The following is a 22,184-nucleotide window of genomic DNA, read 5'->3' on the forward strand; positions in this document are numbered from 1 at the left end:
ACGCGGCGTCTGAACCTGAAGACGCGTGCTCTCGCCACGTCTACGCATCTACACTATTCCCCATCACAAATTAAAATCGCAAAGAACGCCACAGGACCCACTCCGCACACACCTGCTGTACGGTGGAGCGGCAAAGCCCCGATGTGCTTTTCCTATGTCCACTGACCTTTGGGGTTTGACGTCCCAAAACCACCATATGATTATGGGAAAATTTCGACCACCTGGGGTTCTTTCACGTGCACCCTAATCTGAGCACAGGGAAATGCAGCCGCCGCGGCCGGGATTCGATCCCACCACCTGCGGGTCAGCAGCCGAGTACCTTACGGCCATCAGACCACCACGGCGGGCATCGCCTTGTTGATCAAACACTTCATTTCTGAACACCATCTCATACCAGCTCATCCACCGTTGGCTCTCGTTAATTACAACGAACATCCTCGCACGCTCACCTCAATGGAATTGCCAGTTGCTGGAAGTTCCAAGGAAATTGCGCACTAGACGTACGGACGCACCACGCACGTACCTGAAGCGACGTGGACCCCAGGACGCGTGAGATCACGCCCCGGGCGCGCTTTGCCTCCGTACCCACTCGTCACTCCTCACAGCTTCACTAAGCCGAGTATGTAGAAGTCGAAGAAGCAGAACAACAAACCAGCCAATCCCCCACAGTGGGTGTGAGCCACAAGTGAAGGTCAACAAAAACAAGCAACACCAGCGAGCGCAGTGACGAAGCTATCGTAATGGGGCGAAATAATCCACGAATATGGCTGCACGTTGACGCACGGTCGCATTTGTGCAACCACCCGTGTCTCCCGAAGACCGTCTGTCGCGAGTCTTCGACGAAAAGCGCAGGCGAGTACTTCTCCACTGATTTCCGCGACCACTTGACGACCGCCTTCGGCCGCCTCATGTCCGTCCGGCACGATCGACGGAGCGCCGCACCAGCGCCTCGTACACGCCACCATAGCACTCCTACCCCTCGGAATCAGCAAAACTCGGACGTTTTCGACCACGACAGACAGAACCTGCCGGCCCGTTGAACGCTTGAACGACATCGCAGCGGCAAGTCGCACACTCACGTTCCGTCACCCTCTGCCACATGATCCTTCATTCACCGGCTTCACAACCAACCCACGCGGTAGACGTTTCGCACGCATTCCCGGGTCTGCCTTTCACGGCAGGACCTTCGTCGACCTCGGTGCGGTGTTCCGACACGTCGGAACTTGCAAGGCATATGTTGAGCGTGCTGAAGCAGCCAAAGGCACCACCTTTTCACCTTTTTGCCGATGATTGTGGGCGTCGTTGCAGAGGCGTTGCTTGGGCAGCCGGCGTAGAAGCCATGTTGGATGGGTGACGTATTCACATTTTGCACAATCATTTTTTTTTTTTTTTTCCTTCCAGACTTTGGTGCTCGAGTTGGACATGTACACTATGCATCAGTTTTTAAAACAAGTGCTGTAGCATCTCTCGCGACATGCCTGATAATGTTCGCCGGCAAGCATTTGGTGTGACGTCATGGGCGCATAGAGAGTACGCATGCAAGCAAGCACGCGTGGCTTCGACCTCTGGGAAAAAGAAGGTTTCAGTTTTAACATGTTTGTAAGCGAAACTAGAAACTTCAAGCGGACTGGGGATAAAAGCAATGCCGTGAAGCCAGCGCTGCCGCTGTCGGTGCACAATGCTGGTTGTGCATGGGTGGACGTCGGAATTGCTTTGCTACTGTTTGCCCGGCTTTTGGCCAGAACTAAGTACGAGGTGTGAAAGAATGGATTTTAATTACGTGCTAATGAATTGCATCGCTTCTCGGCCTTTTGGCTAAGATCAAAGTGTAGTATCTGTTCTTATCAGCTTAATATCTGATACGGATCCTATTTGGATCCAAGATATTAAACTTATTTTTGTGATGCGGCGGAGTGCTTGAAGCTTGCTTCACCTCCGCCACGGGTTGGCCCGGTATTGCACTACCTCCGGGATCGGCCCACTCACCCCCTGCGGGGTGAGTTCGACAATAAATTCAATGATAGAAGGAGTGTTCGGATTTACCCATGATACCGGGGTAAACGGCGTGGGTGCGTCGAGTGTCCGAGACGGTGGCGGCACGCCGCCCCGGCTGACGCGGTATTCGCGTGCAGGGAGTGCGCTAGCTGTGTTTACACTTACGATTGCTCTGGGAAAATAAATGTTTCCGTGTGTATTTCATATATGGAGGGTCTCTTTTATTTTGTTATGTTCACACGTACATACTCAAGTTTCTTATTTTTTTTAACATTCCTACTCATATTAATAAAACTATTGAGGAAATTATCATTACTGTTTCGGAGGAAAGCTAGAAGTGTGTATACGATGTGTATGCATGTGCGATGTGTATGTATGTATGTGTGTAGAAGTGTGTATGTATGTGCCAAGCTATTTCCGCTTTTCGAATTCACCCGTTTCGCAACGAAAAATAAAAAAGCCTCTAGAAAATGGGGTTTGGTTGGTGTTTCTGTTTACAGTTGCAGTGGCAAGCGAAGGCATTTTTATTTCACATCTTCACGCGGCGTCTGAACCTGAAGACGCGTGCTCTCGCCACGTCTACGCATCTACACTATTCCCCATCACAAATTAAAATCGCAAAGAACGCCACAGGACCCACTCCGCACACACCTGCTGTACGGTGGAGCGGCAAAGCCCCGATGTGCTTTTCCTATGTCCACTGACCTTTGGGGTTTGACGTCCCAAAACCACCATATGATTATGGGAAAATTTCGACCACCTGGGGTTCTTTCACGTGCACCCTAATCTGAGCACAGGGAAATGCAGCCGCCGCGGCCGGGATTCGATCCCACCACCTGCGGGTCAGCAGCCGAGTACCTTACGGCCATCAGACCACCACGGCGGGCATCGCCTTGTTGATCAAACACTTCATTTCTGAACACCATCTCATACCAGCTCATCCACCGTTGGCTCTCGTTAATTACAACGAACATCCTCGCACGCTCACCTCAATGGAATTGCCAGTTGCTGGAAGTTCCAAGGAAATTGCGCACTAGACGTACGGACGCACCACGCACGTACCTGAAGCGACGTGGACCCCAGGACGCGTGAGATCACGCCCCGGGCGCGCTTTGCCTCCGTACCCACTCGTCACTCCTCACAGCTTCACTAAGCCGAGTATGTAGAAGTCGAAGAAGCAGAACAACAAACCAGCCAATCCCCCACAGTGGGTGTGAGCCACAAGTGAAGGTCAACAAAAACAAGCAACACCAGCGAGCGCAGTGACGAAGCTATCGTAATGGGGCGAAATAATCCACGAATATGGCTGCACGTTGACGCACGGTCGCATTTGTGCAACCACCCGTGTCTCCCGAAGACCGTCTGTCGCGAGTCTTCGACGAAAAGCGCAGGCGAGTACTTCTCCACTGATTTCCGCGACCACTTGACGACCGCCTTCGGCCGCCTCATGTCCGTCCGGCACGATCGACGGAGCGCCGCACCAGCGCCTCGTACACGCCACCATAGCACTCCTACCCCTCGGAATCAGCAAAACTCGGACGTTTTCGACCACGACAGACAGAACCTGCCGGCCCGTTGAACGCTTGAACGACATCGCAGCGGCAAGTCGCACACTCACGTTCCGTCACCCTCTGCCACATGATCCTTCATTCACCGGCTTCACAACCAACCCACGCGGTAGACGTTTCGCACGCATTCCCGGGTCTGCCTTTCACGGCAGGACCTTCGTCGACCTCGGTGCGGTGTTCCGACACGTCGGAACTTGCAAGGCATATGTTGAGCGTGCTGAAGCAGCCAAAGGCACCACCTTTTCACCTTTTTGCCGATGATTGTGGGCGTCGTTGCAGAGGCGTTGCTTGGGCAGCCGGCGTAGAAGCCATGTTGGATGGGTGACGTATTCACATTTTGCACAATCATTTTTTTTTTTTTTTTCCTTCCAGACTTTGGTGCTCGAGTTGGACATGTACACTATGCATCAGTTTTTAAAACAAGTGCTGTAGCATCTCTCGCGACATGCCTGATAATGTTCGCCGGCAAGCATTTGGTGTGACGTCATGGGCGCATAGAGAGTACGCATGCAAGCAAGCACGCGTGGCTTCGACCTCTGGGAAAAAGAAGGTTTCAGTTTTAACATGTTTGTAAGCGAAACTAGAAACTTCAAGCGGACTGGGGATAAAAGCAATGCCGTGAAGCCAGCGCTGCCGCTGTCGGTGCACAATGCTGGTTGTGCATGGGTGGACGTCGGAATTGCTTTGCTACTGTTTGCCCGGCTTTTGGCCAGAACTAAGTACGAGGTGTGAAAGAATGGATTTTAATTACGTGCTAATGAATTGCATCGCTTCTCGGCCTTTTGGCTAAGATCAAAGTGTAGTATCTGTTCTTATCAGCTTAATATCTGATACGGATCCTATTTGGATCCAAGATATTAAACTTATTTTTGTGATGCGGCGGAGTGCTTGAAGCTTGCTTCACCTCCGCCACGGGTTGGCCCGGTATTGCACTACCTCCGGGATCGGCCCACTCACCCCCTGCGGGGTGAGTTCGACAATAAATTCAATGATAGAAGGAGTGTTCGGATTTACCCATGATACCGGGGTAAACGGCGTGGGTGCGTCGAGTGTCCGAGACGGTGGCGGCACGCCGCCCCGGCTGACGCGGTATTCGCGTGCAGGGAGTGCGCTAGCTGTGTTTACACTTACGATTGCTCTGGGAAAATAAATGTTTCCGTGTGTATTTCATATATGGAGGGTCTCTTTTATTTTGTTATGTTCACACGTACATACTCAAGTTTCTTATTTTTTTTAACATTCCTACTCATATTAATAAAACTATTGAGGAAATTATCATTACTGTTTCGGAGGAAAGCTAGAAGTGTGTATACGATGTGTATGCATGTGCGATGTGTATGTATGTATGTGTGTAGAAGTGTGTATGTATGTGCCAAGCTATTTCCGCTTTTCGAATTCACCCGTTTCGCAACGAAAAATAAAAAAGCCTCTAGAAAATGGGGTTTGGTTGGTGTTTCTGTTTACAGTTGCAGTGGCAAGCGAAGGCATTTTTATTTCACATCTTCACGCGGCGTCTGAACCTGAAGACGCGTGCTCTCGCCACGTCTACGCATCTACACTATTCCCCATCACAAATTAAAATCGCAAAGAACGCCACAGGACCCACTCCGCACACACCTGCTGTACGGTGGAGCGGCAAAGCCCCGATGTGCTTTTCCTATGTCCACTGACCTTTGGGGTTTGACGTCCCAAAACCACCATATGATTATGGGAAAATTTCGACCACCTGGGGTTCTTTCACGTGCACCCTAATCTGAGCACAGGGAAATGCAGCCGCCGCGGCCGGGATTCGATCCCACCACCTGCGGGTCAGCAGCCGAGTACCTTACGGCCATCAGACCACCACGGCGGGCATCGCCTTGTTGATCAAACACTTCATTTCTGAACACCATCTCATACCAGCTCATCCACCGTTGGCTCTCGTTAATTACAACGAACATCCTCGCACGCTCACCTCAATGGAATTGCCAGTTGCTGGAAGTTCCAAGGAAATTGCGCACTAGACGTACGGACGCACCACGCACGTACCTGAAGCGACGTGGACCCCAGGACGCGTGAGATCACGCCCCGGGCGCGCTTTGCCTCCGTACCCACTCGTCACTCCTCACAGCTTCACTAAGCCGAGTATGTAGAAGTCGAAGAAGCAGAACAACAAACCAGCCAATCCCCCACAGTGGGTGTGAGCCACAAGTGAAGGTCAACAAAAACAAGCAACACCAGCGAGCGCAGTGACGAAGCTATCGTAATGGGGCGAAATAATCCACGAATATGGCTGCACGTTGACGCACGGTCGCATTTGTGCAACCACCCGTGTCTCCCGAAGACCGTCTGTCGCGAGTCTTCGACGAAAAGCGCAGGCGAGTACTTCTCCACTGATTTCCGCGACCACTTGACGACCGCCTTCGGCCGCCTCATGTCCGTCCGGCACGATCGACGGAGCGCCGCACCAGCGCCTCGTACACGCCACCATAGCACTCCTACCCCTCGGAATCAGCAAAACTCGGACGTTTTCGACCACGACAGACAGAACCTGCCGGCCCGTTGAACGCTTGAACGACATCGCAGCGGCAAGTCGCACACTCACGTTCCGTCACCCTCTGCCACATGATCCTTCATTCACCGGCTTCACAACCAACCCACGCGGTAGACGTTTCGCACGCATTCCCGGGTCTGCCTTTCACGGCAGGACCTTCGTCGACCTCGGTGCGGTGTTCCGACACGTCGGAACTTGCAAGGCATATGTTGAGCGTGCTGAAGCAGCCAAAGGCACCACCTTTTCACCTTTTTGCCGATGATTGTGGGCGTCGTTGCAGAGGCGTTGCTTGGGCAGCCGGCGTAGAAGCCATGTTGGATGGGTGACGTATTCACATTTTGCACAATCATTTTTTTTTTTTTTTCCTTCCAGACTTTGGTGCTCGAGTTGGACATGTACACTATGCATCAGTTTTTAAAACAAGTGCTGTAGCATCTCTCGCGACATGCCTGATAATGTTCGCCGGCAAGCATTTGGTGTGACGTCATGGGCGCATAGAGAGTACGCATGCAAGCAAGCACGCGTGGCTTCGACCTCTGGGAAAAAGAAGGTTTCAGTTTTAACATGTTTGTAAGCGAAACTAGAAACTTCAAGCGGACTGGGGATAAAAGCAATGCCGTGAAGCCAGCGCTGCCGCTGTCGGTGCACAATGCTGGTTGTGCATGGGTGGACGTCGGAATTGCTTTGCTACTGTTTGCCCGGCTTTTGGCCAGAACTAAGTACGAGGTGTGAAAGAATGGATTTTAATTACGTGCTAATGAATTGCATCGCTTCTCGGCCTTTTGGCTAAGATCAAAGTGTAGTATCTGTTCTTATCAGCTTAATATCTGATACGGATCCTATTTGGATCCAAGATATTAAACTTATTTTTGTGATGCGGCGGAGTGCTTGAAGCTTGCTTCACCTCCGCCACGGGTTGGCCCGGTATTGCACTACCTCCGGGATCGGCCCACTCACCCCCTGCGGGGTGAGTTCGACAATAAATTCAATGATAGAAGGAGTGTTCGGATTTACCCATGATACCGGGGTAAACGGCGTGGGTGCGTCGAGTGTCCGAGACGGTGGCGGCACGCCGCCCCGGCTGACGCGGTATTCGCGTGCAGGGAGTGCGCTAGCTGTGTTTACACTTACGATTGCTCTGGGAAAATAAATGTTTCCGTGTGTATTTCATATATGGAGGGTCTCTTTTATTTTGTTATGTTCACACGTACATACTCAAGTTTCTTATTTTTTTTAACATTCCTACTCATATTAATAAAACTATTGAGGAAATTATCATTACTGTTTCGGAGGAAAGCTAGAAGTGTGTATACGATGTGTATGCATGTGCGATGTGTATGTATGTATGTGTGTAGAAGTGTGTATGTATGTGCCAAGCTATTTCCGCTTTTCGAATTCACCCGTTTCGCAACGAAAAATAAAAAAGCCTCTAGAAAATGGGGTTTGGTTGGTGTTTCTGTTTACAGTTGCAGTGGCAAGCGAAGGCATTTTTATTTCACATCTTCACGCGGCGTCTGAACCTGAAGACGCGTGCTCTCGCCACGTCTACGCATCTACACTATTCCCCATCACAAATTAAAATCGCAAAGAACGCCACAGGACCCACTCCGCACACACCTGCTGTACGGTGGAGCGGCAAAGCCCCGATGTGCTTTTCCTATGTCCACTGACCTTTGGGGTTTGACGTCCCAAAACCACCATATGATTATGGGAAAATTTCGACCACCTGGGGTTCTTTCACGTGCACCCTAATCTGAGCACAGGGAAATGCAGCCGCCGCGGCCGGGATTCGATCCCACCACCTGCGGGTCAGCAGCCGAGTACCTTACGGCCATCAGACCACCACGGCGGGCATCGCCTTGTTGATCAAACACTTCATTTCTGAACACCATCTCATACCAGCTCATCCACCGTTGGCTCTCGTTAATTACAACGAACATCCTCGCACGCTCACCTCAATGGAATTGCCAGTTGCTGGAAGTTCCAAGGAAATTGCGCACTAGACGTACGGACGCACCACGCACGTACCTGAAGCGACGTGGACCCCAGGACGCGTGAGATCACGCCCCGGGCGCGCTTTGCCTCCGTACCCACTCGTCACTCCTCACAGCTTCACTAAGCCGAGTATGTAGAAGTCGAAGAAGCAGAACAACAAACCAGCCAATCCCCCACAGTGGGTGTGAGCCACAAGTGAAGGTCAACAAAAACAAGCAACACCAGCGAGCGCAGTGACGAAGCTATCGTAATGGGGCGAAATAATCCACGAATATGGCTGCACGTTGACGCACGGTCGCATTTGTGCAACCACCCGTGTCTCCCGAAGACCGTCTGTCGCGAGTCTTCGACGAAAAGCGCAGGCGAGTACTTCTCCACTGATTTCCGCGACCACTTGACGACCGCCTTCGGCCGCCTCATGTCCGTCCGGCACGATCGACGGAGCGCCGCACCAGCGCCTCGTACACGCCACCATAGCACTCCTACCCCTCGGAATCAGCAAAACTCGGACGTTTTCGACCACGACAGACAGAACCTGCCGGCCCGTTGAACGCTTGAACGACATCGCAGCGGCAAGTCGCACACTCACGTTCCGTCACCCTCTGCCACATGATCCTTCATTCACCGGCTTCACAACCAACCCACGCGGTAGACGTTTCGCACGCATTCCCGGGTCTGCCTTTCACGGCAGGACCTTCGTCGACCTCGGTGCGGTGTTCCGACACGTCGGAACTTGCAAGGCATATGTTGAGCGTGCTGAAGCAGCCAAAGGCACCACCTTTTCACCTTTTTGCCGATGATTGTGGGCGTCGTTGCAGAGGCGTTGCTTGGGCAGCCGGCGTAGAAGCCATGTTGGATGGGTGACGTATTCACATTTTGCACAATCATTTTTTTTTTTTTTTCCTTCCAGACTTTGGTGCTCGAGTTGGACATGTACACTATGCATCAGTTTTTAAAACAAGTGCTGTAGCATCTCTCGCGACATGCCTGATAATGTTCGCCGGCAAGCATTTGGTGTGACGTCATGGGCGCATAGAGAGTACGCATGCAAGCAAGCACGCGTGGCTTCGACCTCTGGGAAAAAGAAGGTTTCAGTTTTAACATGTTTGTAAGCGAAACTAGAAACTTCAAGCGGACTGGGGATAAAAGCAATGCCGTGAAGCCAGCGCTGCCGCTGTCGGTGCACAATGCTGGTTGTGCATGGGTGGACGTCGGAATTGCTTTGCTACTGTTTGCCCGGCTTTTGGCCAGAACTAAGTACGAGGTGTGAAAGAATGGATTTTAATTACGTGCTAATGAATTGCATCGCTTCTCGGCCTTTTGGCTAAGATCAAAGTGTAGTATCTGTTCTTATCAGCTTAATATCTGATACGGATCCTATTTGGATCCAAGATATTAAACTTATTTTTGTGATGCGGCGGAGTGCTTGAAGCTTGCTTCACCTCCGCCACGGGTTGGCCCGGTATTGCACTACCTCCGGGATCGGCCCACTCACCCCCTGCGGGGTGAGTTCGACAATAAATTCAATGATAGAAGGAGTGTTCGGATTTACCCATGATACCGGGGTAAACGGCGTGGGTGCGTCGAGTGTCCGAGACGGTGGCGGCACGCCGCCCCGGCTGACGCGGTATTCGCGTGCAGGGAGTGCGCTAGCTGTGTTTACACTTACGATTGCTCTGGGAAAATAAATGTTTCCGTGTGTATTTCATATATGGAGGGTCTCTTTTATTTTGTTATGTTCACACGTACATACTCAAGTTTCTTATTTTTTTTAACATTCCTACTCATATTAATAAAACTATTGAGGAAATTATCATTACTGTTTCGGAGGAAAGCTAGAAGTGTGTATACGATGTGTATGCATGTGCGATGTGTATGTATGTATGTGTGTAGAAGTGTGTATGTATGTGCCAAGCTATTTCCGCTTTTCGAATTCACCCGTTTCGCAACGAAAAATAAAAAAGCCTCTAGAAAATGGGGTTTGGTTGGTGTTTCTGTTTACAGTTGCAGTGGCAAGCGAAGGCATTTTTATTTCACATCTTCACGCGGCGTCTGAACCTGAAGACGCGTGCTCTCGCCACGTCTACGCATCTACACTATTCCCCATCACAAATTAAAATCGCAAAGAACGCCACAGGACCCACTCCGCACACACCTGCTGTACGGTGGAGCGGCAAAGCCCCGATGTGCTTTTCCTATGTCCACTGACCTTTGGGGTTTGACGTCCCAAAACCACCATATGATTATGGGAAAATTTCGACCACCTGGGGTTCTTTCACGTGCACCCTAATCTGAGCACAGGGAAATGCAGCCGCCGCGGCCGGGATTCGATCCCACCACCTGCGGGTCAGCAGCCGAGTACCTTACGGCCATCAGACCACCACGGCGGGCATCGCCTTGTTGATCAAACACTTCATTTCTGAACACCATCTCATACCAGCTCATCCACCGTTGGCTCTCGTTAATTACAACGAACATCCTCGCACGCTCACCTCAATGGAATTGCCAGTTGCTGGAAGTTCCAAGGAAATTGCGCACTAGACGTACGGACGCACCACGCACGTACCTGAAGCGACGTGGACCCCAGGACGCGTGAGATCACGCCCCGGGCGCGCTTTGCCTCCGTACCCACTCGTCACTCCTCACAGCTTCACTAAGCCGAGTATGTAGAAGTCGAAGAAGCAGAACAACAAACCAGCCAATCCCCCACAGTGGGTGTGAGCCACAAGTGAAGGTCAACAAAAACAAGCAACACCAGCGAGCGCAGTGACGAAGCTATCGTAATGGGGCGAAATAATCCACGAATATGGCTGCACGTTGACGCACGGTCGCATTTGTGCAACCACCCGTGTCTCCCGAAGACCGTCTGTCGCGAGTCTTCGACGAAAAGCGCAGGCGAGTACTTCTCCACTGATTTCCGCGACCACTTGACGACCGCCTTCGGCCGCCTCATGTCCGTCCGGCACGATCGACGGAGCGCCGCACCAGCGCCTCGTACACGCCACCATAGCACTCCTACCCCTCGGAATCAGCAAAACTCGGACGTTTTCGACCACGACAGACAGAACCTGCCGGCCCGTTGAACGCTTGAACGACATCGCAGCGGCAAGTCGCACACTCACGTTCCGTCACCCTCTGCCACATGATCCTTCATTCACCGGCTTCACAACCAACCCACGCGGTAGACGTTTCGCACGCATTCCCGGGTCTGCCTTTCACGGCAGGACCTTCGTCGACCTCGGTGCGGTGTTCCGACACGTCGGAACTTGCAAGGCATATGTTGAGCGTGCTGAAGCAGCCAAAGGCACCACCTTTTCACCTTTTTGCCGATGATTGTGGGCGTCGTTGCAGAGGCGTTGCTTGGGCAGCCGGCGTAGAAGCCATGTTGGATGGGTGACGTATTCACATTTTGCACAATCATTTTTTTTTTTTTTTCCTTCCAGACTTTGGTGCTCGAGTTGGACATGTACACTATGCATCAGTTTTTAAAACAAGTGCTGTAGCATCTCTCGCGACATGCCTGATAATGTTCGCCGGCAAGCATTTGGTGTGACGTCATGGGCGCATAGAGAGTACGCATGCAAGCAAGCACGCGTGGCTTCGACCTCTGGGAAAAAGAAGGTTTCAGTTTTAACATGTTTGTAAGCGAAACTAGAAACTTCAAGCGGACTGGGGATAAAAGCAATGCCGTGAAGCCAGCGCTGCCGCTGTCGGTGCACAATGCTGGTTGTGCATGGGTGGACGTCGGAATTGCTTTGCTACTGTTTGCCCGGCTTTTGGCCAGAACTAAGTACGAGGTGTGAAAGAATGGATTTTAATTACGTGCTAATGAATTGCATCGCTTCTCGGCCTTTTGGCTAAGATCAAAGTGTAGTATCTGTTCTTATCAGCTTAATATCTGATACGGATCCTATTTGGATCCAAGATATTAAACTTATTTTTGTGATGCGGCGGAGTGCTTGAAGCTTGCTTCACCTCCGCCACGGGTTGGCCCGGTATTGCACTACCTCCGGGATCGGCCCACTCACCCCCTGCGGGGTGAGTTCGACAATAAATTCAATGATAGAAGGAGTGTTCGGATTTACCCATGATACCGGGGTAAACGGCGTGGGTGCGTCGAGTGTCCGAGACGGTGGCGGCACGCCGCCCCGGCTGACGCGGTATTCGCGTGCAGGGAGTGCGCTAGCTGTGTTTACACTTACGATTGCTCTGGGAAAATAAATGTTTCCGTGTGTATTTCATATATGGAGGGTCTCTTTTATTTTGTTATGTTCACACGTACATACTCAAGTTTCTTATTTTTTTTAACATTCCTACTCATATTAATAAAACTATTGAGGAAATTATCATTACTGTTTCGGAGGAAAGCTAGAAGTGTGTATACGATGTGTATGCATGTGCGATGTGTATGTATGTATGTGTGTAGAAGTGTGTATGTATGTGCCAAGCTATTTCCGCTTTTCGAATTCACCCGTTTCGCAACGAAAAATAAAAAAGCCTCTAGAAAATGGGGTTTGGTTGGTGTTTCTGTTTACAGTTGCAGTGGCAAGCGAAGGCATTTTTATTTCACATCTTCACGCGGCGTCTGAACCTGAAGACGCGTGCTCTCGCCACGTCTACGCATCTACACTATTCCCCATCACAAATTAAAATCGCAAAGAACGCCACAGGACCCACTCCGCACACACCTGCTGTACGGTGGAGCGGCAAAGCCCCGATGTGCTTTTCCTATGTCCACTGACCTTTGGGGTTTGACGTCCCAAAACCACCATATGATTATGGGAAAATTTCGACCACCTGGGGTTCTTTCACGTGCACCCTAATCTGAGCACAGGGAAATGCAGCCGCCGCGGCCGGGATTCGATCCCACCACCTGCGGGTCAGCAGCCGAGTACCTTACGGCCATCAGACCACCACGGCGGGCATCGCCTTGTTGATCAAACACTTCATTTCTGAACACCATCTCATACCAGCTCATCCACCGTTGGCTCTCGTTAATTACAACGAACATCCTCGCACGCTCACCTCAATGGAATTGCCAGTTGCTGGAAGTTCCAAGGAAATTGCGCACTAGACGTACGGACGCACCACGCACGTACCTGAAGCGACGTGGACCCCAGGACGCGTGAGATCACGCCCCGGGCGCGCTTTGCCTCCGTACCCACTCGTCACTCCTCACAGCTTCACTAAGCCGAGTATGTAGAAGTCGAAGAAGCAGAACAACAAACCAGCCAATCCCCCACAGTGGGTGTGAGCCACAAGTGAAGGTCAACAAAAACAAGCAACACCAGCGAGCGCAGTGACGAAGCTATCGTAATGGGGCGAAATAATCCACGAATATGGCTGCACGTTGACGCACGGTCGCATTTGTGCAACCACCCGTGTCTCCCGAAGACCGTCTGTCGCGAGTCTTCGACGAAAAGCGCAGGCGAGTACTTCTCCACTGATTTCCGCGACCACTTGACGACCGCCTTCGGCCGCCTCATGTCCGTCCGGCACGATCGACGGAGCGCCGCACCAGCGCCTCGTACACGCCACCATAGCACTCCTACCCCTCGGAATCAGCAAAACTCGGACGTTTTCGACCACGACAGACAGAACCTGCCGGCCCGTTGAACGCTTGAACGACATCGCAGCGGCAAGTCGCACACTCACGTTCCGTCACCCTCTGCCACATGATCCTTCATTCACCGGCTTCACAACCAACCCACGCGGTAGACGTTTCGCACGCATTCCCGGGTCTGCCTTTCACGGCAGGACCTTCGTCGACCTCGGTGCGGTGTTCCGACACGTCGGAACTTGCAAGGCATATGTTGAGCGTGCTGAAGCAGCCAAAGGCACCACCTTTTCACCTTTTTGCCGATGATTGTGGGCGTCGTTGCAGAGGCGTTGCTTGGGCAGCCGGCGTAGAAGCCATGTTGGATGGGTGACGTATTCACATTTTGCACAATCATTTTTTTTTTTTTTTTCCTTCCAGACTTTGGTGCTCGAGTTGGACATGTACACTATGCATCAGTTTTTAAAACAAGTGCTGTAGCATCTCTCGCGACATGCCTGATAATGTTCGCCGGCAAGCATTTGGTGTGACGTCATGGGCGCATAGAGAGTACGCATGCAAGCAAGCACGCGTGGCTTCGACCTCTGGGAAAAAGAAGGTTTCAGTTTTAACATGTTTGTAAGCGAAACTAGAAACTTCAAGCGGACTGGGGATAAAAGCAATGCCGTGAAGCCAGCGCTGCCGCTGTCGGTGCACAATGCTGGTTGTGCATGGGTGGACGTCGGAATTGCTTTGCTACTGTTTGCCCGGCTTTTGGCCAGAACTAAGTACGAGGTGTGAAAGAATGGATTTTAATTACGTGCTAATGAATTGCATCGCTTCTCGGCCTTTTGGCGAGGATCAGGGCCGAGCTAGCCGTTCCTTCTGCGAGTCTACGCGCGAGTCCCGGGGTCGCGTCACGCTGACGTTGACCCCTCGGGGACCCTACCATCGAAAAAGAGTCGTTGCTGCTACCGCGCCTGTTACGCGGGCGCTCGCAGCTCCTGGGTCGCGGGCTCTACCCCTGCCCGGTGACCACCACTCCATGCCTGGAGGCGAGCGGAGCCCGGTTCCCTTCTACCCGCCCGGAGGCCCCTGCTGCGCCACACCCCAACCACTTCCGGTTCCAGGACCAAGCGCCTGCTGAACCTGTCTACCAGTGCGCGGCGACCGCTGCGCTACCACCAGTCACGAGACACGCCCCCCCCGCCTCTTCCCGGAGGAGCAACCGGCTACGCCCCCTGCAATGGCCGCACAAATGAATCTCCCGGTGAGGGAGCACTGTTTCTTTTTTAATGCGCCTGATGGTGACATAACATTAGATGACCTGATTGACGCAGCTGAGCGTACAGCGGGAGACGATAGTGTGCATGTACTGCAACATATGGGTGGATCTAGGTTTCTGGTATGCACTCGCAACGCGGCACAAGCTACCAAGTTGTTGGTCAATGAGGGCTTCACTGTTAATGACCAGAAAGTCGCGGTAGAGGCCGTGGGTCCTCCGGTAACTTTTGTAAATGTTTTCCGTTACCCTGCCTTCTTACCCGACGATCCCTTGACTAGTGTACTCTCTCAGTACGGCAAAGTGAAGAGCGTGGCTTTCGCGACCGTTAGCAACCGCCAAACTAAGCTTAATGGGGTCCGCGTAGTTCGCATTGAAATGACTAAACCGGTGCCCAACTTCTTAACTGTTGCGGGGCACCGAGTCATGCTGGAGTACCGCGGTATGCGGAGAGTGTGCGCAAGGTGTAGCGAGGTGGGGCACATGGCTTCAGCCTGCCGGACCCCGTACTGTACGCGGTGCGGCACCTTCGGCCACGGCACGGAGGGGTGCGACGCCGAGTGTAAAAAGTGCGGCGGCAAGCACGGAACGCGTGACTGCTTCCGCAGGCGCTCATACGTCGCGGCTGCACGTGGCCTCTTGGCCGAGCACGGAACAGCTGACGGACTCACCCGCTCACGCGTCTCAGCCCCCCCCGACGGCCGACACGCATCGCCGAATCTGCAGGTCCTGCGACCAAAGCCCCCCACCCTCTCTCCCGGTTATGCGACCCTCAAAAATGCCGCCGAGTCCACAAGCGCCAGCGACTCCTCCGACACCAACCAGAGACCCTCTTCAGCCTCCGCTGCGTGTTCTGTCAGCGCGCAGGAATCTACCAGCGCCGTCGCACTCGGCGACTTCACAACGGGAAGCGGCTCGGAATCCAGCTCTCCTGACTCGTCGCGCGACGCCTGGGTAGTGGACACCTCGGCTAGCGAGGAGCAGGACTCGGCGGAGAAAGACAGGGAAACTTACGAAGAGGAGCAAGTGACACTAAGCGTAACGGACCGCGAATTCCCACCTCTCCCCCGTGGGCCTAGTAGCGACGCGAACTACGACGACACACCCATTAAGAGCTGCGGCCACTACGTACTCCCGTCCGACCCCCCCGCGGCTGCCCCAAGGCCCAGCCTCAAGTCAGACGCCGACATCAGTAAAGGCAGCGGAACCCCTTCTGAGAACAAGAGTAAAAGTGGCCTCGAAAGGCGGCATCGTTCACGCTCGCGACGTAGGCCGGCGGCTGGCACCAGCCTCGAGGAATCGGGGCGAGCAGAGAGCGCCGAGAGATTTTTACGCCGCTCAATCCCCCCCGAAGGGAGTAGCGACAGCGAAGCTGCCCGTCGTAAGAACCCCAAGAAGCTACGTAGGGGCTCGGTTGGTGACGGCCCCCCCACGGCTTCGGTCGATTAAATAGTGCGCCCAAGACAGGCGAGACCCCCCCCCCCCCGAGCTTTCTTTTTTTCCTTTAACGCCATGACCGCACATCGAACAGCTGCCCGAGCTGAACAGCGTTCGCGAAATGATAGCCGCCGATAAGCTCGCGGCCGCCGATATGACGTCATTGAGGCACACTCTTTTCTTTCATCACTTTCCGGCTTTGCATCGCCGACGACCGTCCCGATACGGAGCACCCCCCCTCTCCCCTTGTTTACTCGCGCTGTGTTTCCCTTCTCTTTTTTCGTTTTTCCTTTGGCCGATAAAGTCTTTTTTTATGTCGCTTTTAACATTTGCCACGTGGAATGTTCGCGGTTTCCGCAATAAGGACAAGCAGCGTTCCATTTTGTCCTTCGCTCGGCAAAATAATATTGACTTACTTTTCATCCAAGAAACAAATTTTCGGTCCCCCTTAGATGTGGCGCAGTTTCGACGTGACTGCTTTGTTGATGGTTTCTTTTCCCTCTCAAACGCTAAGTCTTGTGGCACTGGAGTGATCTTCGTATCGGGACGGTTCCGCCAGAAGTCACACTGCATCTTTGGTGCGAATGGACGTACTCTCCTGCTAGACATCTACGTGGATGGAAGGAGAGTCCGCTTCGTGAGCGTCTACGCTCCCGTGACACGAAGGGACACGAACGCCTTCTTTCAGGCACTGCACGAACACCTGCTCGAACCCCTGCCTCACGTACTGGTTGGTGATTTCAATTGTGTGGTCGACTCGACAAGAGATATCCGCGGCCCAGGGAGAGGAGGCTCAACATACCACGCCAAGGAGCTGGTTAAGATCCTCCGGCACCTGCGGCTAACAGACGCCTGGGTTCACCTCCACGGTGACACCTTTGCACCAACCCGGTCGTCAAGATCCACCGCGAGCAGAATCGACCGAGCTTACGTCCCTGACTTCCTTCTCCCATCCGTCATATCTTGCACAACGTCCACCCTACCGGCTTCATTGGATAAAAAGACTGACCATATTCCAGTTATCACGACTGTGAGAGGCTCACCCGGGCCCCGAGCAGGGGACGAATGTTGGAGACTGGATCCAGCGCTCTTGAAGGACGCAGCTAGTCTCCAAGAAGTCAAAAGTGCAATAGTGGAGACCGTGAGAGGAGTCCCCCGGGTCACCGCCGAAGCTTGGGACGACCTAAAGTCGGCATGGGGAGATATCCTACGAAAGACAGGCAGAGAGCGGAAGCGCCGCATCACTCGTGAAATGAACGAGCTCCTGCGCAGGAGGCGAATTATCGAAGGCGCTGACACCCTCACCGCCTGCACGCAGGATTACTTGGACTCCCTGCAAGTGAGATATGACAGGCTTCTCCAGGAGTTGACACAGAGGTCAGGGGCGACCCAGCAGTCTGAGGGAGAAGACCCAACAGTTGACTTGCGAGAGGCATACGGGAACGCTTCCCTGAAAATCACGGAGCTTAGGCGCCCGGATGGAACTACTACGGTTGACCCGGCGGAAATCACAGCGATCTTTCGTGACCATTTCAAGTCGGCATTTCAAGAGCCTCAACCCCGTGGGCCGGAGACGGAACCAGGCCTCCTGACGGACCTATGCTCGAAGTTGCGCCGCCTCGATGGGGACGAGTGTGTAACCTTGTGCGGCGAGGCGTCGTTGGAGGAACTGCGTTACGCCGTTAAAAGTATGACCCCGAATTCCGCTCCGGGAACGGACGGCCTCACAGCAGCGTTCTACGCAACCTTCTTCGACGTCTTGGGCGACCCATTGTTGGCACTCGTGAACCAGGTCCTAACGCAGCACAGTAAGCCAAACTCCTTCAGTGCAGGGCGGATCGTTCTGATTCTGAAGGAAGGTGCCCCTCCGTGCGAGCCAGCGTCCTGGCGCCCGATCACGCTACTTAACACCGACTATAAGATCGTGGCGACCATCCTTAACAACAGACTCAAGCCGTTCCTGCCGGACATCATCGCTGCTCATCAGTCTTGCGCCGTCCCAGGCAGGTCCATATTCGCGAACCTCTCGCTGACAAGGGACGTTTTCGAATATGCCTCACGGAAACAAGTCTCGGGAGCTTTCTTTTCGCTGGACCAAGCCAAAGCGTTTGATAGAGTGCGGCACAGCTACCTCTTCGGACTGCTTGGCGAGTTCGGCCTCCCAGAAGGTTTTGTTGAGGTAATCAAGCTTCTCTACTCGGAGTTGAGGTGCAGCGTTCTGGTGAACGGCTCTACGACCGACGAGTTCATGTACACCCGAGGAATAAGGCAGGGGTGCCCGCTGGGCCCGACACTCTTTGTCCTGTCCATAGAGCCATTGCTCACGACACTTGCCAGCGACGAGCTCTTTAGAGGTCTGCCACTAACGGGCACTGATGAACTTAAGGTGCTGGCCTATGCCGACGATGTCTCCCTGTTCGTCAGAACCCCAAGCAGCATCGAACGCTTCCGCCGCACCTTCGCCCGCTACGCAGAGGTGTCCGGCGCTCAACTCAATGAAGGAAAAAGTAAAGCCCTGCTGTTCGGCCGTTTTCCTGCAGGAGCAGCTGGTAACATCCAGACCGTATCTACCGTTAAGGTCCTGGGCGTGTACTTCACGTGTGAGGGTGTGGCCGCATCCACGTGGGCCAGAGTGCTACAACGCGCGCAGCAGCTCATCGAGCGAGCCCTACTTCACGACCTCACGCTCCACGAGAAGGCTCTCGCCGCAAAAACGAGCGTCTGTGCGTTGGCAGCCTACGCGAGCCGTGTTGCTGTCATGCCAGCGAAAACGGCAACACAGCTGAGCAAAATCATCAATGCCTTTCTGTGGAATGGCAAGCCCCCGCCAGTTCGCCGACACCTACTGCAGTTGTCTGTGAGCGAGGGCGGGCTAGGTCTCCCACACGTGCAATCGCTCGCCAAAATTCTCGCCCTCAAGACGGCCCGCTCCCTTTTCCAGGCGGGCGACTACTATGGGAGACGCTTGCTACTCTATTGGAGCGGCGCGAATAACACCTGGTTGGGTGCGAGCGGACACCCCGGACCCCTGGCGGAACCTCCCGCCCTGTTCTATAAAGCGGCGTCCGCTACCATGCGAATGCTCAGCAAGGAAGCGCCCTCGGGCAACGTCGATGAAGACCCACCTGCGCGGCTGATCGAAGCTCTCACGCTCAGCCAGTTAAGCGACGCCGACAAGAGTAAAGCAGAGGCTGCAAAGCGATCGCTAGCAAGACTCGGCCGAAGTTCGCCAAGGCCCGTTCGCGACTTCCTCTGGAAAAAAGCGTGGGGAGTCCTACCGACTAGACAGCGACTCCATAAATTTGGCATCGTCCCGGACGCCAAGTGCCCCAACTGCCGCGAAGTCGAGTCGCAAACGCACGCTCTACAGCAATGCTCAGCGGCGAAACCCGTTTGGCGCCTCGTTGAGCGCACCTTTGGCATTCGCCCCCCTCCTCACCTTAAGCGCAACAAGGGCACGTTTGCAAAGTTAGTGGTCGCTTGTACGCTCTTCGCTATCTGGCAGCGCCGCTCACTTGCGGAGGCGCGCAGCTCGCCGGTCAGGGCAGCTTACCCGGTCGTCACCAGAATCAGGCGCATGATATGGCGCTACTTATCGGAACAGCTTGAAGCCAGTGGCGAGGAAAAGTTCCTCCGCCGCTGGCACACCAAATTCTTTTTTGTTAAAGATGCGAAGCTCCGCACCCCAATAATTCCTTACTAACCCCGGCTCCCCTCCATGCCGTTCCAACCGCACTAAATACTACACGCCCTGAAACATGTCTGCACGATAGTGCACGCACAATCCTTTCTTGTTTTCTTTCCCCCATGTCTTATGTATATACGTTCATGTGACAGCACATCGCCTTGTACATATGTAAATAATTTGCGTGTTCCTTTCTCCAGTTCCTTTTGCACATCAAGAATAGTGTATTTAAGTGCTTGCTTTTGACACATGTGAACAGCGCCTTCTCAAACGCCTTTTTATTCATAACTGTTTGCATGACTACGTATACTCTTGTATAAACGATGACATTTATGCACTTTTACCCCTTTTTTTTCGTTCTACCATCGGAACGATTATACTTGTTTCCGCACAACTTGTGCATAAGATCCCAGCCAAACTGTGGCTGAGTATTCTGTAAAAACCGGTCTAAAGTGCCCTTTATGTCTGAAGTTAAATAAACTTCTCTTTGATGTAGTATCTGTTCTTATCAGCTTAATATCTGATACGGATCCTATTTGGATCCAAGATATTAAACTTATTTTTGTGATGCGGCGGAGTGCTTGAAGCTTGCTTCACCTCCGCCACGGGTTGGCCCGGTATTGCACTACCTCCGGGATCGGCCCACTCACCCCCTGCGGGGTGAGTTCGACAATAAATTCAATGATAGAAGGAGTGTTCGGATTTACCCATGATACCGGGGTAAACGGCGTGGGTGCGTCGAGTGTCCGAGACGGTGGCGGCACGCCGCCCCGGCTGACGCGGTATTCGCGTGCAGGGAGTGCGCTAGCTGTGTTTACACTTACGATTGCTCTGGGAAAATAAATGTTTCCGTGTGTATTTCATATATGGAGGGTCTCTTTTATTTTGTTATGTTCACACGTACATACTCAAGTTTCTTATTTTTTTTAACATTCCTACTCATATTAATAAAACTATTGAGGAAATTATCATTACTGTTTCGGAGGAAAGCTAGAAGTGTGTATACGATGTGTATGCATGTGCGATGTGTATGTATGTATGTGTGTAGAAGTGTGTATGTATGTGCCAAGCTATTTCCGCTTTTCGAATTCACCCGTTTCGCAACGAAAAATAAAAAAGCCTCTAGAAAATGGGGTTTGGTTGGTGTTTCTGTTTACAGTTGCAGTGGCAAGCGAAGGCATTTTTATTTCACATCTTCACGCGGCGTCTGAACCTGAAGACGCGTGCTCTCGCCACGTCTACGCATCTACACTATTCCCCATCACAAATTAAAATCGCAAAGAACGCCACAGGACCCACTCCGCACACACCTGCTGTACGGTGGAGCGGCAAAGCCCCGATGTGCTTTTCCTATGTCCACTGACCTTTGGGGTTTGACGTCCCAAAACCACCATATGATTATGGGAAAATTTCGACCACCTGGGGTTCTTTCACGTGCACCCTAATCTGAGCACAGGGAAATGCAGCCGCCGCGGCCGGGATTCGATCCCACCACCTGCGGGTCAGCAGCCGAGTACCTTACGGCCATCAGACCACCACGGCGGGCATCGCCTTGTTGATCAAACACTTCATTTCTGAACACCATCTCATACCAGCTCATCCACCGTTGGCTCTCGTTAATTACAACGAACATCCTCGCACGCTCACCTCAATGGAATTGCCAGTTGCTGGAAGTTCCAAGGAAATTGCGCACTAGACGTACGGACGCACCACGCACGTACCTGAAGCGACGTGGACCCCAGGACGCGTGAGATCACGCCCCGGGCGCGCTTTGCCTCCGTACCCACTCGTCACTCCTCACAGCTTCACTAAGCCGAGTATGTAGAAGTCGAAGAAGCAGAACAACAAACCAGCCAATCCCCCACAGTGGGTGTGAGCCACAAGTGAAGGTCAACAAAAACAAGCAACACCAGCGAGCGCAGTGACGAAGCTATCGTAATGGGGCGAAATAATCCACGAATATGGCTGCACGTTGACGCACGGTCGCATTTGTGCAACCACCCGTGTCTCCCGAAGACCGTCTGTCGCGAGTCTTCGACGAAAAGCGCAGGCGAGTACTTCTCCACTGATTTCCGCGACCACTTGACGACCGCCTTCGGCCGCCTCATGTCCGTCCGGCACGATCGACGGAGCGCCGCACCAGCGCCTCGTAC

General features: G+C 53.0%; 5 non-coding genes and 1 pseudogene across 5 annotated transcripts; all 6 read left to right on the plus strand.

The window, feature by feature from the left end:
• The first annotated feature begins 1,795 nt into the window (after positions 1 to 1,795).
• Positions 1,796 to 1,987, plus strand: LOC142791543 (U2 spliceosomal RNA). The gene has a single exon (XR_012890289.1). It is a non-coding gene; the product is annotated as a U2 spliceosomal RNA (small nuclear RNA).
• A 2,342-nt stretch (positions 1,988 to 4,329) lies between these two features.
• Positions 4,330 to 4,521, plus strand: LOC142791544 (U2 spliceosomal RNA). The gene has a single exon (XR_012890290.1). It is a non-coding gene; the product is annotated as a U2 spliceosomal RNA (small nuclear RNA).
• Positions 4,522 to 6,862: 2,341 nt separating this feature from the next.
• LOC142791545 (U2 spliceosomal RNA) lies at positions 6,863 to 7,054 on the plus strand. Its single transcript, XR_012890291.1, has one exon. It is a non-coding gene; the product is annotated as a U2 spliceosomal RNA (small nuclear RNA).
• Positions 7,055 to 9,395: 2,341 nt separating this feature from the next.
• On the plus strand, positions 9,396 to 9,587 carry LOC119183048 (U2 spliceosomal RNA). The gene has a single exon (XR_005111349.1). It is a non-coding gene; the product is annotated as a U2 spliceosomal RNA (small nuclear RNA).
• A 2,341-nt stretch (positions 9,588 to 11,928) lies between these two features.
• Positions 11,929 to 12,120, plus strand: LOC119183045 (U2 spliceosomal RNA). The gene has a single exon (XR_005111346.1). It is a non-coding gene; the product is annotated as a U2 spliceosomal RNA (small nuclear RNA).
• An 8,387-nt stretch (positions 12,121 to 20,507) lies between these two features.
• On the plus strand, positions 20,508 to 20,682 carry LOC142791461 (U2 spliceosomal RNA; annotated as a pseudogene).
• The last annotated feature ends 1,502 nt before the right edge of the window (positions 20,683 to 22,184 follow it).

The sequence above is a fragment of the Rhipicephalus microplus genome, unplaced genomic scaffold, assembly GCF_043290135.1.
Source record: "Rhipicephalus microplus isolate Deutch F79 unplaced genomic scaffold, USDA_Rmic scaffold_168, whole genome shotgun sequence".
NCBI classification, from domain to species: Eukaryota; Metazoa; Arthropoda; class Arachnida; order Ixodida; family Ixodidae; genus Rhipicephalus; species Rhipicephalus microplus.